General features: G+C 49.7%; 1 protein-coding gene across 4 annotated transcripts in view; it reads left to right on the top strand.

Moving 5' to 3' along the window:
- SFMBT2 (Scm like with four mbt domains 2) overlaps positions 1–12,457 on the top strand; it is a 196,274-nt gene continuing 183,817 nt past the window's right edge. The window contains exon 1 of one of the 4 annotated variants that reach the window (XM_057498177.1): positions 1–154. The gene's annotated coding sequence lies outside the window, so the exon portion shown is untranslated. Of the gene's footprint in view, positions 155–287; positions 584–3,490; positions 4,071–12,457 lie in introns of those variants that run through there. The other 3 variants (XM_036908174.2, XM_036908175.2, XM_057498178.1) reach the window with 3 other exon arrangements.

The raw sequence follows: 12,457 nt of genomic DNA, 5'->3' as shown, positions 1-12,457 counted from the left end.
CCTCCTGCGGCGGATAAAGCGCAAGTTTGTGCGCTTGTTCGACAGGGACTGCAAACCCGCGAAACAAAGTGTCCAGTGAGATGCTGAGTTTGGCCAGATTTCCCTGCGGATGAGTTTGCGGAAACGCCTGTGATGTGAACTTTCTGCAGATTGTGTATGGAGGGAGCTGAAGGGACGAGGACGGGGAGCCGGGCGGGAGGGACAGTGGGAGCGTGAATTGTGATTGGGATGGGGGGCTATGTGCCTTGGCGCGAGGGCGTCACAGCGGGGGCAGAGGAAGGAATGGAGAACCGCTGGTAGGCTAATTGGCTTAGGTATTCCGCGAGCGCTGGAAAAGGTCGCTGAAGGAGTTGGCTGCACACACACAAAATAATAATCTTAAAAAAGAGTGCCGGGCATGCGCACACAGAGGATGCCATATTGGAAGGAGGCTGTAGTGGAAGTCGGAGCACCGAAGCGGGCGCGCGAGGGAGGCGGCGGGCGGGAGCGAGCCGGAGCGAGGCCGCGGGGGCGGGTGAGGCCGGCGGCCCCCTCGGCGGCGCCGGGGGCCTGGGTCCGCTTGGAGGAAGGAGAACTTCACCAGGTAGGACGCCGCGCTGGCCCCCGTCCTCGCGCCCAGCCCGCCGCGCCCACAGCCCTCCGGCCCGCAGGTTGAGTGCGCCGGTCAGCGTCTTTTTTCCAGCTCAGAGAAATAGGGAAGCTCGAGGCAGCCTGGGGGCGGTAGGGTTGAAAAGAGGGTTGCTGAGGGAGGGGAGCGAAAGAGGAGACGGAGGAGAAAGCAGCAGCACTTGAGCAAAGCCCCAAACTCCGCTCCGCGCTGGGTTGTCATTTTTCCTTCCCTCTCGTCCCTCGGCTGTGAACATCCCGGCCTTGCCAGGAGTCCGTCCGTAGTTGTAAACTGCCCCCTCCCCGCCTCCCACCTTCCTCATTTGTGCGCTCATTTTCGCAACGCAGCCGCCCTGGCTGCCCTGCGCTGCCCGCTCTCCTCGTCGCCGGGGTCTCTTTCTTCTTTTTTGGTACGTGTGTGCGTGTGTATGTTGGGGGCGGGGGTAGGTGGTGGGGTGAGGAGTGGGGACCAACCATACAGGGGGTAAAACAGTCTACACATTCGGAATGGCCCCTTTTGGAAACGTTTTCCTTGTGCAGCTGAAATGAAATTGTCACTAGTAGTTTCGGAGTGTGCTCCGGCATGGTTGATCTTTTTGTTCCTTTTTTTTTTTTTTGGTTTAAAGTAATATCCCGTCACTTGGGGCTCTCTTGTTGTCTACTCTCATATGACCTCCTTTCACAATTACTCATCTGTAATGGCTTTGGGTTTTTTTTTTTTTAATGTGTGCATGTGTTGCTAAAATCCGCCTAAAAACAGCTGTAGCAACTGCTAGATACATTTATTGATTTTGACTCAGGTCTGCGGGAGGGGATGAACCCGGGAAGAGGGAGCCTCGTGGTGGTGGTGGTGTGGGGGGTGGGAAGTGGTAGACTCGGGTGGCCGGACGCACATCCAGAGGCGATCCGTACTTGTGTTTTCTTGCAAGCGCCGCAACTGCGGGGAAGGAGTATTTAGAGACCGTGTCAGTTTCAATATGGCGGGCTAAGGTGGCTTTTAAAAATTGAAAATAAAGGTTTTGAGGTGGGAAAAAACCCAACCGAAGTTGCCATCCCTTCGTTTCGACTCTCTTTGGCTTCTCCAGGAGCAGCTTTAGCGAATTAAGTGGGTAAAAAGGGAGGAAATGAGCCGTCCCAGTTTTTTCCGTGGTTAGAGTCTGTGTGTCCAGTCCATTGCTGGAGGGAAAGGGGTGCCGACGGCCCAGTCTAGGGCATCGAAACACAACTGCGTGTGTACCTTTGGATCGCGCCCCGTACCTGTGTGTACAGCTGGGCGGGGGAGGTGGGTGTCAAAGAGGTCCATCCCGAATGTGTGTGTGCTTCTTGGAAGCAGAGCTTGCCATGATTTTACGTGACAAACTGCTGACACGTGGTGTAAAATCCATGAGGGCTGAGGACATGATTTATTTCGACTTTCTAGGAGCCGAGCTCTCTGTGCGCTGGGTCCTGTGCGAGTGAATCCCAGAGTAGGTGAAGTGGGGAGGTGCCCATGAAAACGACAAACCTTAGTCCGGGGTATTGCGTGCAGTCGGGCTGCAGAAGCCTGTGGTGGTTTGTGTGTGCAGGGGGCATGCCGTACTTGGCGGTGGGTTCCGGCTACCCATCGCACCGCAGTGGGTGGGAGGCGTGCGAAGGGTATAGTGGACCTGTGGAAAGGCATGGGTGCGCGGACCTCGGCGGAAAAGTGGGCGGGGTCGAGCGGGGAGGTTGCTTTTGGAGTTGCGCTCTAGGGAAGGTGGGGGATGGGGAAAGCGTTCTGGGAAGAAAGTATCCGTTGCTCAGGTCCTTGCTTGGAGAGGGCTGGTATGAGAGGGGTATCCTCTGGCTGTGGAAGGCGATCCGTCGTGTCTGTCGCCTTGGGGTTTGAGTGGACGGTGAGATGGCGGGGAAATGGACGGGCATCCGGGGTCCTGAGGGTCTGGGAGTGGAATTTTGGGGGCAAAGTCCGAGCCTGTAACGCGAGCCCGAGGGAGAGCAAGCAAATCCGAGCTTACCCAGCTGGGAACAGGGGTCCCCAACAGGGGTCGCCAGTGGTCAGGACGCAGCTGCAGAGCGGAGGTCGCGCGGCGGAGCCAGCGGGGGGGACCGGGGGACGGGGGGCATGCGGCGGCTGCGCGCGGTCCCCGGGCCCGGCGAGGGCAGGACTGGGGAACCTAATCTGGGTGGATGAACCTGATGGCGCCCCGGCCAAGCTAGCTGAGACTTTTTTAAATCGTAGGGTTAAAAAATAGTGTTGGCCAGGTCAGTGGTCACCGCAGTAACGTGGCTTATGGGCATTTGCGGGGGCCTAGAGAGGACTCAACGGGTCAGCTCGTCCTGTCCCCTTAGACGGACGCCGCGCTGTCGGAGAAGCCTGTCTCGCAGTTCCTGGAGGGGTGGCGTCGGAGACGCGTCACCAGGATTGGTGACCCCGCGGCAGATTTTCCCTCCCACCTGGGCGGCCAGGCTGAGCGGCTGCAGTCTAGCCGGGACGCATTCCATCTACGGGGCCGAGCGCGCGGCGCGTCCTTGGCCCTTCCAGTCTGCGCTTCCCGCGCATCCTTCCGGGAACAGCTCTATCGTGGGCTTCGCAGAAGTGGAAACCAGCCTAAAATGGCTCTGTGCTTGTAAACTGCGGTTGCAGCCGGGAACCCCTCCCCTCGTCCTCCTGACGTCGCTGCTGACAAGCGCACAATTCACTCTAACGCCCCCAAACCCGCTATTTTACACCGAGCCGTGCCGTAGAGGCGAACAAACAACCGATTACAAAGAACATTCCACAGGATTCTTGCAGGGCCCAAGTTTCCCTTTATTGGGGGAAAGATTGGGAGGAGGCAGGAACCGAGGCGCTGCAGGAGCTGGCCGACCACCGCCTGGACCGGGGTCGGGGACGCGGGGCGCTCCGGCGGCGGGTCTGGGGACCTTTACACGTAAAAGGCCGGGGTAGTTGGCCCGGGGACGCCGAGGGGGACGATCGCCGCTCGCAAGGGCCCTAGTTCTTGACGGCGCTTGTGTCAGGAGTGCGGAGACGACGCCGGGAAGCCTGGGAGACCGTTCCTAAACTTCTGGAGACCTGCTTGCAGTTTCGCTTTCGGAATTTTCGGAATCTTTGGGTTTCTCGAGTTGGGTAGGATTCTGGGAAGGGCAGGGCGCCGGGGGCCGGCCGCGAGGACCCTCGCCCCCTTTTCGGTGCCGGGGTCACACTTATAGCCCCCCCTGCGCCCCTGCTTGGCTTCCCGGGACCCCACGGGCGCGCTGTTGGCCCGGCCCAGAGAGCGCGTTCCCTGCCACCTCCCGTCGGCTCCCGCGGCACAGCCGAGCCCCGGAGGGAAACCGCTTCGACAAGAGCAGACCCTGCCCGTTATCCGGCCGCATCGCCACGGCCCTGCACCATCCCTCAGCCCGCCACCTCTGTGCCGCAGCCCGGGGACCCGGGGCACTGATTGGCGTGGCTACACCAAGCAAACGGATCCCGACTTCACCAGGTCGGAGAAAAGGCGAAAGCAGGGTTAAATTCGGCCGCATTTCCTGGGGTTGGCGGTTGGGGGTGGGGTTGTAGATGAGCGGGGGAAGTGGAGGAGAGAGGCCTTGTCGGTCAGAGGAATTGTTGGCCAGCCTGTCCTTTGAGATAAGAGATCTGCTACTTTGTCCCTACGAAGCCTGAAAGGAGGCACACCCATGCACACCAGAAACCCTCCAGCCCCCTACCAAAGTTTCACTGTGTGTAGGACCTAGTGGCAGGGTGACCGTAGAGAACAGTAGAGAAGAGTGCGATCAGCCACCGTGTTGTGATGTGTGTTTGTTGTTCCAGAAGTACCAGCTGAGACCTGCAGGGGTGAGAACTCTTTCCTGTTTCCCTTTTAGGGTATCTGTATCTTGGAACCTCAACCTCAAAACATCCCCCCGGGACCTGAATTTCACTAATGATGGCAGTAAATGATAGGATAGTGCTTTTTCTCTTCAGGTTTTCTTGCAGAAATTATGAACAAATATTTTGTTTAAACCGTTCTATATATATAAATAACTAACTTTGTGATTGTTGACTTAAAAATAGAAAAGGAGCCGGAATTGGTTCCTGAAAAAACAGGAAGCCTTAAGAAGCTCAGTATTGGCCTCTCCTCCTCACTGTTCTCTTTTTATCAGAAGACCTAAATCCTTTGCTGTCCTGGGAGTGTTGAATGTTTATCAAGTCCATTTCTGCCCACTCTAGCTGGGATGGCATTTTTCACCTCCCTCCATATTCCGGTACCCCCAGAGGACTTGCCACATCTGAGAAGAAATGCTGGGTGATGGAAACATCGCTCTGAGCAGTAAGTGAATAAGGGTTCCATTTAATTGGTACTGGGGGACTCTTGGGATATAAGAAGTCCAAGCAATGAAAATGACTTTGCAGGGCCTACACTGAAACCTAAAAGCTTTTGTCAGGATATTAAAGTAAGAGTTCTTTTTTAAAAAGTTTGGACACAGATGATTGACAGTAGGGTTTGACCTCCAGTTCTAGATTCTAGGTTTGGAAACAGTTTTTCAGAAGTTCCAAATAGTGAAATACTGAGTTCTCATAACAGTACAGTGGTCATACAGAAGAGCATCTAAGAGGTTCTTGTACCACAAAGACATTAGGATCTGTAATTCAAGACACATTTTGTGTTTTTGCTAACTATTTTTACATCTGCATTGCCACTGTAGCAACTTTACTGTCCCCATTCTACACATAAGAAACAAAAGTTAGGGAAATTACCCTTCTCATGGCAAAGCATGCTATGCAGTCACTGTTGTGATCTAGGATCCAACCACCCTGTTTTGTAAGATTCCTGATGGAGGAGAAAGTACAGAACTGGGGGGCCTGGTTTCTACTTTCAGAGATGTTTCTGTCTAGCAGTGTGACCTTGGACCAGTTGTGTAATCCTTCTGAGCTTCAGCTTCATTATCTACAAAATAAGCATGCTGGATTGGATCTCCCTGGATCTCCATTTCACTCAAAGATCTTCATGCTTCTATTTGAGAAAAAAAATGCAGACATGTCCAAGTGATGCTTTCAGAGACATGTCTGCCAAGTATAGTGAACACTTTTGGCCTTGGTTGACAGTGGCTGGAGATGATGTTATGAAAGAAGTTGGGGGACTATTTACTCTTCAGAAGTAAAGGGTTGTTATAGAAGTTCTACAGGGGGCATGTTTTCACTCCTGCCCTGGAAAAGGTGAGGCGTTAAGATGGAGGCACACACAAACGTTAACCTTCACCTGTAAACTCAGTGATGACATGGACTGGCCTAGGTCAGTGTGTCCTTGAATACAAGCCATAAAGCAATACCTGCTTTGAGTGTGCTCTAACACTTCCTAAGACTACAAGGGACCACTCCAGTTAGCCTTCTGTACCCCACCATCTCAGACAGGGTGAGTGCCTGGAACTCACTAGCTAATATTGATCAGGGTGGATGACTTACCACAGCCTCCTGGTGGCCAATGACTAAATGTATCAGATTTGAAGCTCAATTTTCTATTCTTGCTCTTTAGGTTGGGCCACTAGGCAATACTTCTCTCTGTAGGATTAAACATGTCCTGGGACTATTCATTGGAGAAATGATTTTGTTGGCTGAAACCAGTGCTGGCTGTGTTGAAGCAGTGTAAACAAAATGTTTTTACAGGGGACAGTGTGTTGTACATAAGGGAAGATGCTTAATTAGCACCGGTAGCATAACAAAGAATGTTATTCTTAAGGATTGGTTTTGCATGGTCCAGTTCAACAATGTTCTGATTAAAGGATGCCATCCTAACACACCTCATCTGGTTAGCCTATAGTGAATCTTAAAACATGATAATACTTTACCATACATCAGTAGTTAGGGGCCCTTGTGTTATTTTTTTATATTAAATGAAGCTTTATTTGAAAAATACTCTTAAAATTTAATGCTATGCTTACTTGAATAAGGGAATTGTAGTATTAGTTAAATAACAGTAGCTAAACCTAAAAGAGAGAAATCAAAATTAGCTTAAAAGTCAGAAACTCCTGCAGAGCTGTGCCATGGCTGTGGGTGGTCAGGACCCCGCTGCCGTGAGCTGAGCCACACCTGCAGGTCACCCCTGCCCCCTGGGCCCTCACGGTGACAGCCTCCTCTTTCCTGGAGGGTCCTGAGGATTCAGGGGATCCCGGGACAGCTTGTGGCCTCCGTGGGCTGCAGATGGAGCAACAAGAGCAGAAGGGCCACTTGGGAAAGGCTGCAGGTGGGCCTGGGCGTCAGCCAGCATTTGTCTAATGCAGTCGCCTTCTCTTCTTAGTTTCATGAGGTTTCTCTCAGTCTGCTCAGCTGCCTGCCAGCTTTTCTGAGCCTTTTTCTCATGCAAGAGGAACTCCCTTTGGTAAAATGACCTGGTTCTCTCCAATTCTTTGTCCATGTCTTCGGCTATCTTGTTGCACACTGGAGAATCTGAAACTTGAAGTTCCATTTTCTGCACAAGTTGATCAGTTTCTTCTCGATTTCTGCACACCTTTTTTCCTCCTTAGTGATTTGGCTCTCAAGTTGCATGGTATGTTCTTGGTGTAGTTCAAGCAGATTCTGGAGCTTCAGCTCTTTATTCACTTGCTTTTGTTCCCTCAATGATCTGGCTCTCTCAGGACTTTGAGGGGACACAGGGGAGTCAGCATCATGCATGTCAGCCTTCAGTGCCACTTCTGACCCGGGGATGGGGTGTTTGCAGTTTCCCACTTCCCGGTTTTGCTTGACTTCCAGGCTCCCGCCATCCAGGAGATGTCTCAGGGGTGCAAGTGTGGGGACGGCGTGGAGCAGGATCTCAGCCACTGACAGTAGTAGGCTGACTCCCTCTTTCAGAGCCTGCTCCTCACGTGCATTCAACTGCAACAGTCCTTCCTTCTCCTCCTCCTTTTCCTTCAGCTTCTGCCTGCACCTTGCCATGTCCTGGGCAAGGACTTCTGCCCTTTCAGGAAAAGCAGTGTTTCCTTCCCAATCATCCAACATTTTCTTCCCAAGTTGTCTCCATCCTTCTGTGATGCCCAGAGGGTCGGTTTCTCATCCGCGGCCTTAGGAAGTGTAGGAGGCTGGCTCCCCCATCCCTTTGCCAGAAGGCCCAGAGTGAACCAATGGGACAGCCTCAGGTGTGTGGTCACCGCTGCCAAGCTCAGGCTTTGTAGGGTGGGAGGGCTGGCCTCCCCCGCAGGTGGCCTGACAGTGTCATCGGTTGAAATCTTTCGTTCTGCAGTGTCACCACGGTTTCCAGGTACTTCATTGTGGGCAGAACAGCTTCTGCCCTGAACCTTAGTGCATCGTGAATTCCATGTTCTCCTTACCATGAAAAGCATCCACACACATGCCAGGGTCCCCCAGGGGACTCCAAAGAGTCCTGTTAGGCATCTGCAGCTCTCAGCGATCGCGAGGAGATACCCCAACAGGCACTTCAGGATCAGCTGGCACATGAGTCCGGCGGCAGGCAGCAGGCCCTCCATGGCTGCTCTGCCTCCCGAGTGCCAGTGTCCGAGGTCAGAGGGGACTGCTCAGAACCCTGCAGAGTTACGTTGCTAAGGGCAACAGGGGCTTAATAATAGGGCAGGTCAGTTAGGTGGGGGAGGGGAGGCCAGCCAGGTTCTAGAGCACTGCTCTCCCTACCTGCTCTGACAAAGAAAGTGATGTCACCTATAGAGGCACACGGGGTGGGAGGGAAAGGCTGATCCCAGCCAGCAGCTCTGACACTCTAGGCCCACCTGGCCCTGCAGCTGACCTGGGTGACAACACAGGGCCCAGCCTGGTCCCTCTGTGTATGAGGGCCAGTCAGGGCAGAGCTGCTGGGACCCATCCCGGCTGAGGCCCTGTCTCCTGATTTAACATTTTCTTCTGCTTCAGGGATGTCCACTGCTGTCCACCAGGGCCCGGGCATCTCCCTCCTCTGAGGCTCCCTCTCTCCTTGTGTTTTTGTCCCTGTGGGTGTCGTGTGAAGTGTTTCTAGACCCTGCTTTACAGGATCCTAGAAACATGATTGGGGCATGATTTCTAAAAGGTAAATATTAGGAAACAAGGGGAGTTAGGGGCTGATGACAGTCAGTTACAGAATTTCAAGTAACTTAGCGGCCTCCAGTTCATTAGCCTTTTTAAATAGGAAACACAAAATTAAGTAAATCAATTGACCGCAGTATATTTTCATTCTCCTGGAAAAGAGATAAGCTTCCACACTTTAAAATGCCTAAGAAACCTTATATATCATTAAAGAAGAACAATTAAGAAGAAAATAAATTGCTACACTTTCATTACTGGAGGTGTTTTGTCACTCCTGTGGAATTGCTTAGATTTTCTCTTTAAAAAATTTAAGTGCTTTTTCTTATTATGAAACTAGACAAGTTACATCAAAATGTTGAACTCTCAGCCTTTCCCAGCTCTTACGTGATAGCATATAACAGGTGATGCTCATTGTAAAGCATGTAGGTCTATGTGGAGAGATAGCAGGTCTCTTTTGGTTTTAATATATGAAAGGAGACTCAGGCCCAAGCAGTGCTCCCTGAATGTCCATGAAAATTGTACCAGATCTGTGAAAACTCAGTGAGGGAGCAGGCAGGTACTAAAGACATGAGCTCTCAATCTGGGGTGGGGGTGGGGGTTGGCACAGTACTTTCATAAGTGACACACATCTGCCCAAGAGAAGTGTGTGCAGATTTTTGCCCCTGGAGCCCTTAATATTGAAGGTATTTTAAATTTTAGGGTAAAAGTTACCTCTTGGGGCAGAATTTTAATGCTAAGGAACTTTTAATGCTAAGGAACGTGGTTGGTTTTTGAAGTGGATCCTCTGAAATGTTCATTTGCAATTTTATAAATTACTCACTGCCATTTAATTTTTCTACCACATCTCATTTTTCTTTTTTAAAAAAGGATGTTAATGCAGCAGCAGACTCACAGAGACCAAGGAGGGACTAGAGGCCATCAAAGGGAATGGGCCGGGGAGGGAGGGAGAAGCGGACCAAGGGCACCACAATTAGCACACACAATGTAGGTAAGTCACGGGGAAGGCAGCAGCACGGAGAGGACAAGTAATGACTCTATAGCATCCCACCGTGACAGCAGACAGCGACCGCAATGGGGTGCTGGGGGTGCCCCGGCAATACGGGTGAATGCTGAAACCACAATGTTGCGCACCCGAAACCTTCATAAGACTGAAAATCAATGACACCCCGATTTAAAGAAAAGAAGCAGCAGCAGTTAGATAGACCAACACAGAAAGCTTTTGGCAAAGTGACCCGTTCTTGAGGCATGAGAGGGAAAATGGTTCAGACCAGATGGGCTGCCTTACTGTCTTCTGAACACTGAGATATCTTCTCTGAACTTTAATCATGAATGACTATTCATGATTGTTTACTGTTTAGATCTGTTAGGCAGGAAAATAGATATGAGCAGGGTGGAAAGAGAATAAGGCCAGGAAAGCCTGCTAAAAATGACCCAGAGTTAATTAGTTAATCAAGTAAAACTCAAAAAGCCAGGAGTAACTTGGCCTGGACTGTTAGAATATTCCCCAGGTAAAGGAGGGTACCTCAGCATAGCCTATGTCTTTATTGTGTTTGTCATGCAGGCCCAGCTTATTTTTAAATTTATGCAGTTTTTTTCTCCTTCAGCCCTTATCAAGTAATTTGCAACCTGGGCAACTAAATTAGCAGGCAGGCCTGGCCATAAACAACATTGTAAAAAAGCAGCAAGAATTCCATCTTAAAGACAAGGTTGCATTTTAATACCCAGCAAGTTAAGAAGTAAGATTCTTAACTTACTCTTTAGCAAACAGACAATAACTCAGCCCACCTTGAGGGGCTAGGCAGACAATCTTAATTGATATGCTCCCAAACCAGAAAGCTGCTATCCTGGGAGGGGAACAGAGCAGTAAATTTCAGGTGTTGTTAATTTTATATATTCAGAGACCACTTAACAAGTCCACACCACTAGCTCTTTGACACATTCCTGAAAAATCCTTAAAAGGGGGAACCCCTAACCTTTCAGGGTGCTCCTCTCTCTCTGAGGTCACCTGCACTTTTTCTCTAAGTAACTTTAAATAACACTTTTACTCTGCTTCACTACTGTATCTCTGCCCTTCAATTCTTTGTTGTGACAGGGACAAGAACTGAGGAAAATACCCAACACCCTTCCCCAACAGACCTTATAAAAAAGAAGTAACACTGATTATGGACACATTGCTCTATATAGTAGGCACCTTTGTTGAGTTGTACTTAAACAGGTTGTTTTAAAATTGACACTATTATTGTTGCAGAGCTCTTAGAATGAATACAAGTCTACCATTCCCATTTTCAAGGCCCTTTCAGGGAAGTAGATATTGATGTTAAAATTCCTAAGAGCAATGTTATGTTGCATAATTTTAAAATTTAATCAGAAATTGTTTGGGTTTGGTTAAGTGCCAAAATATGTTATGATCCAAAATTTGGGAGCACTCACAAATATATTAAAACTTAAAATAGATTTTATTTGGCAGGTTTAAGTCAATTTAGATCATATGTTTTTAAAAAATTTTTTTATTAAGGTATTGATATACACTCTACTGAAGGCTTTACATGAAAAAAGAACGCGGTTACTACATCCACCCATACCATCAAGCTTCCACCCACACCCCAATGCAGTCACCGTCCATCAGTGCAGCAAGACACCACAGATTCACTGTTTGCCTTTCTCGCGCTACACTGTGGCCCTCCGCGACCCCCCACACCATGTGCACCGACCATAATACCCCTCAATCTCCCCACCCTCCCACACCTCTCCCCGCTGGCACCCACCAACAAGTCCCCTCCTGTAGTCTGTGTGTCTGCTATTTTGTTCCTTCAGTTTTGCTTTGTTGTTATACTCCACAAATGAGGGAAATCATTTGGCACTTGTCTTTCTCCACCTGGCTTATTTCACTGAGCATAATATCCTCCAGCTCCATCCATGTTGTTGCAAATGATAGGGTTTCTTTCTTTCTTATGGCTAAATAGTATTCCATTGTGTATATGTACCACCTCTTCTTTATTCATTCATCTACTGATGGACACTTAGGTTGCTTCCATTTCTTGGCTATTGTAAATAGTGCAGCGATAAACATAGGGGTGCATATGTCTTTTTGAATCTGAGAAGTTGTATCTTTTGGGTAAATTCCAGGGAGTAGGATACCTGGGTCAAATGGTATTTCTATTTTGAGTTTTTTGAGGAACCTCTGTATTGCTTTCCACAATGGTTGCACTGGCTTACATTCCCACCAGCAGTGTAGGAGGGTTCCCCTTTCTCTGCATCCTCACCAGCATTTGTTGTTCTTAGTCTTTTTGAAGCTGTCCTTCCTTACTGGTGTGAGGTGATGTCTCATTGTGATTTTAATTTGCATGTCCTTGATGATTAGTGATGTGGAGCATCTTTTCCTCTGTCTGTTGGCCATCCGAATTTCTTCTTTGGAGAATTGTCTCTTCATTAATCTACAGTTACATGAAGGACATTATGTTTACTAGACTGCCCCCTTCACCCAGTCCCCCCCACATACCCGTTCACAGTCACTGTCCATCAACATAGTGGAATGCTGTAAAATCACTACTTGTCTTCTCTGTGTTGCACAGCCCTCCCCATGTCCCCCCACACTATACATCTTAATAGTAATGCCTGTTTTCTTTTTTCCCGCCCTTATCCCTCCCTTCCCACCTGTCCTCCCCAGTCCCTTTCCCTTTGGTAACTGTTAGTCCATTCTTGGGTTCTGTGCTTCTGCTGCTGTTTTGTTCCTTCAGTTTTCTTTTGTTCTTATACTCCACATATGAGTGAAATCATTTGGTACTTGTCTTTCTCCGCCTGGCTTATTTCACTGAGCATAATACCCTCTAGCTCCATCCATGTTGTTGCAAATGGTAGGATCTGTTTTTT

Source organism: Manis pentadactyla, chromosome 3, assembly GCF_030020395.1.
Source record: "Manis pentadactyla isolate mManPen7 chromosome 3, mManPen7.hap1, whole genome shotgun sequence".
Classification (NCBI taxonomy): Eukaryota; Metazoa; Chordata; class Mammalia; order Pholidota; family Manidae; genus Manis; species Manis pentadactyla.
Note: the sequence above shows the minus strand (reverse complement) of the source record. Positions and strands in the feature narration are given on the sequence as shown.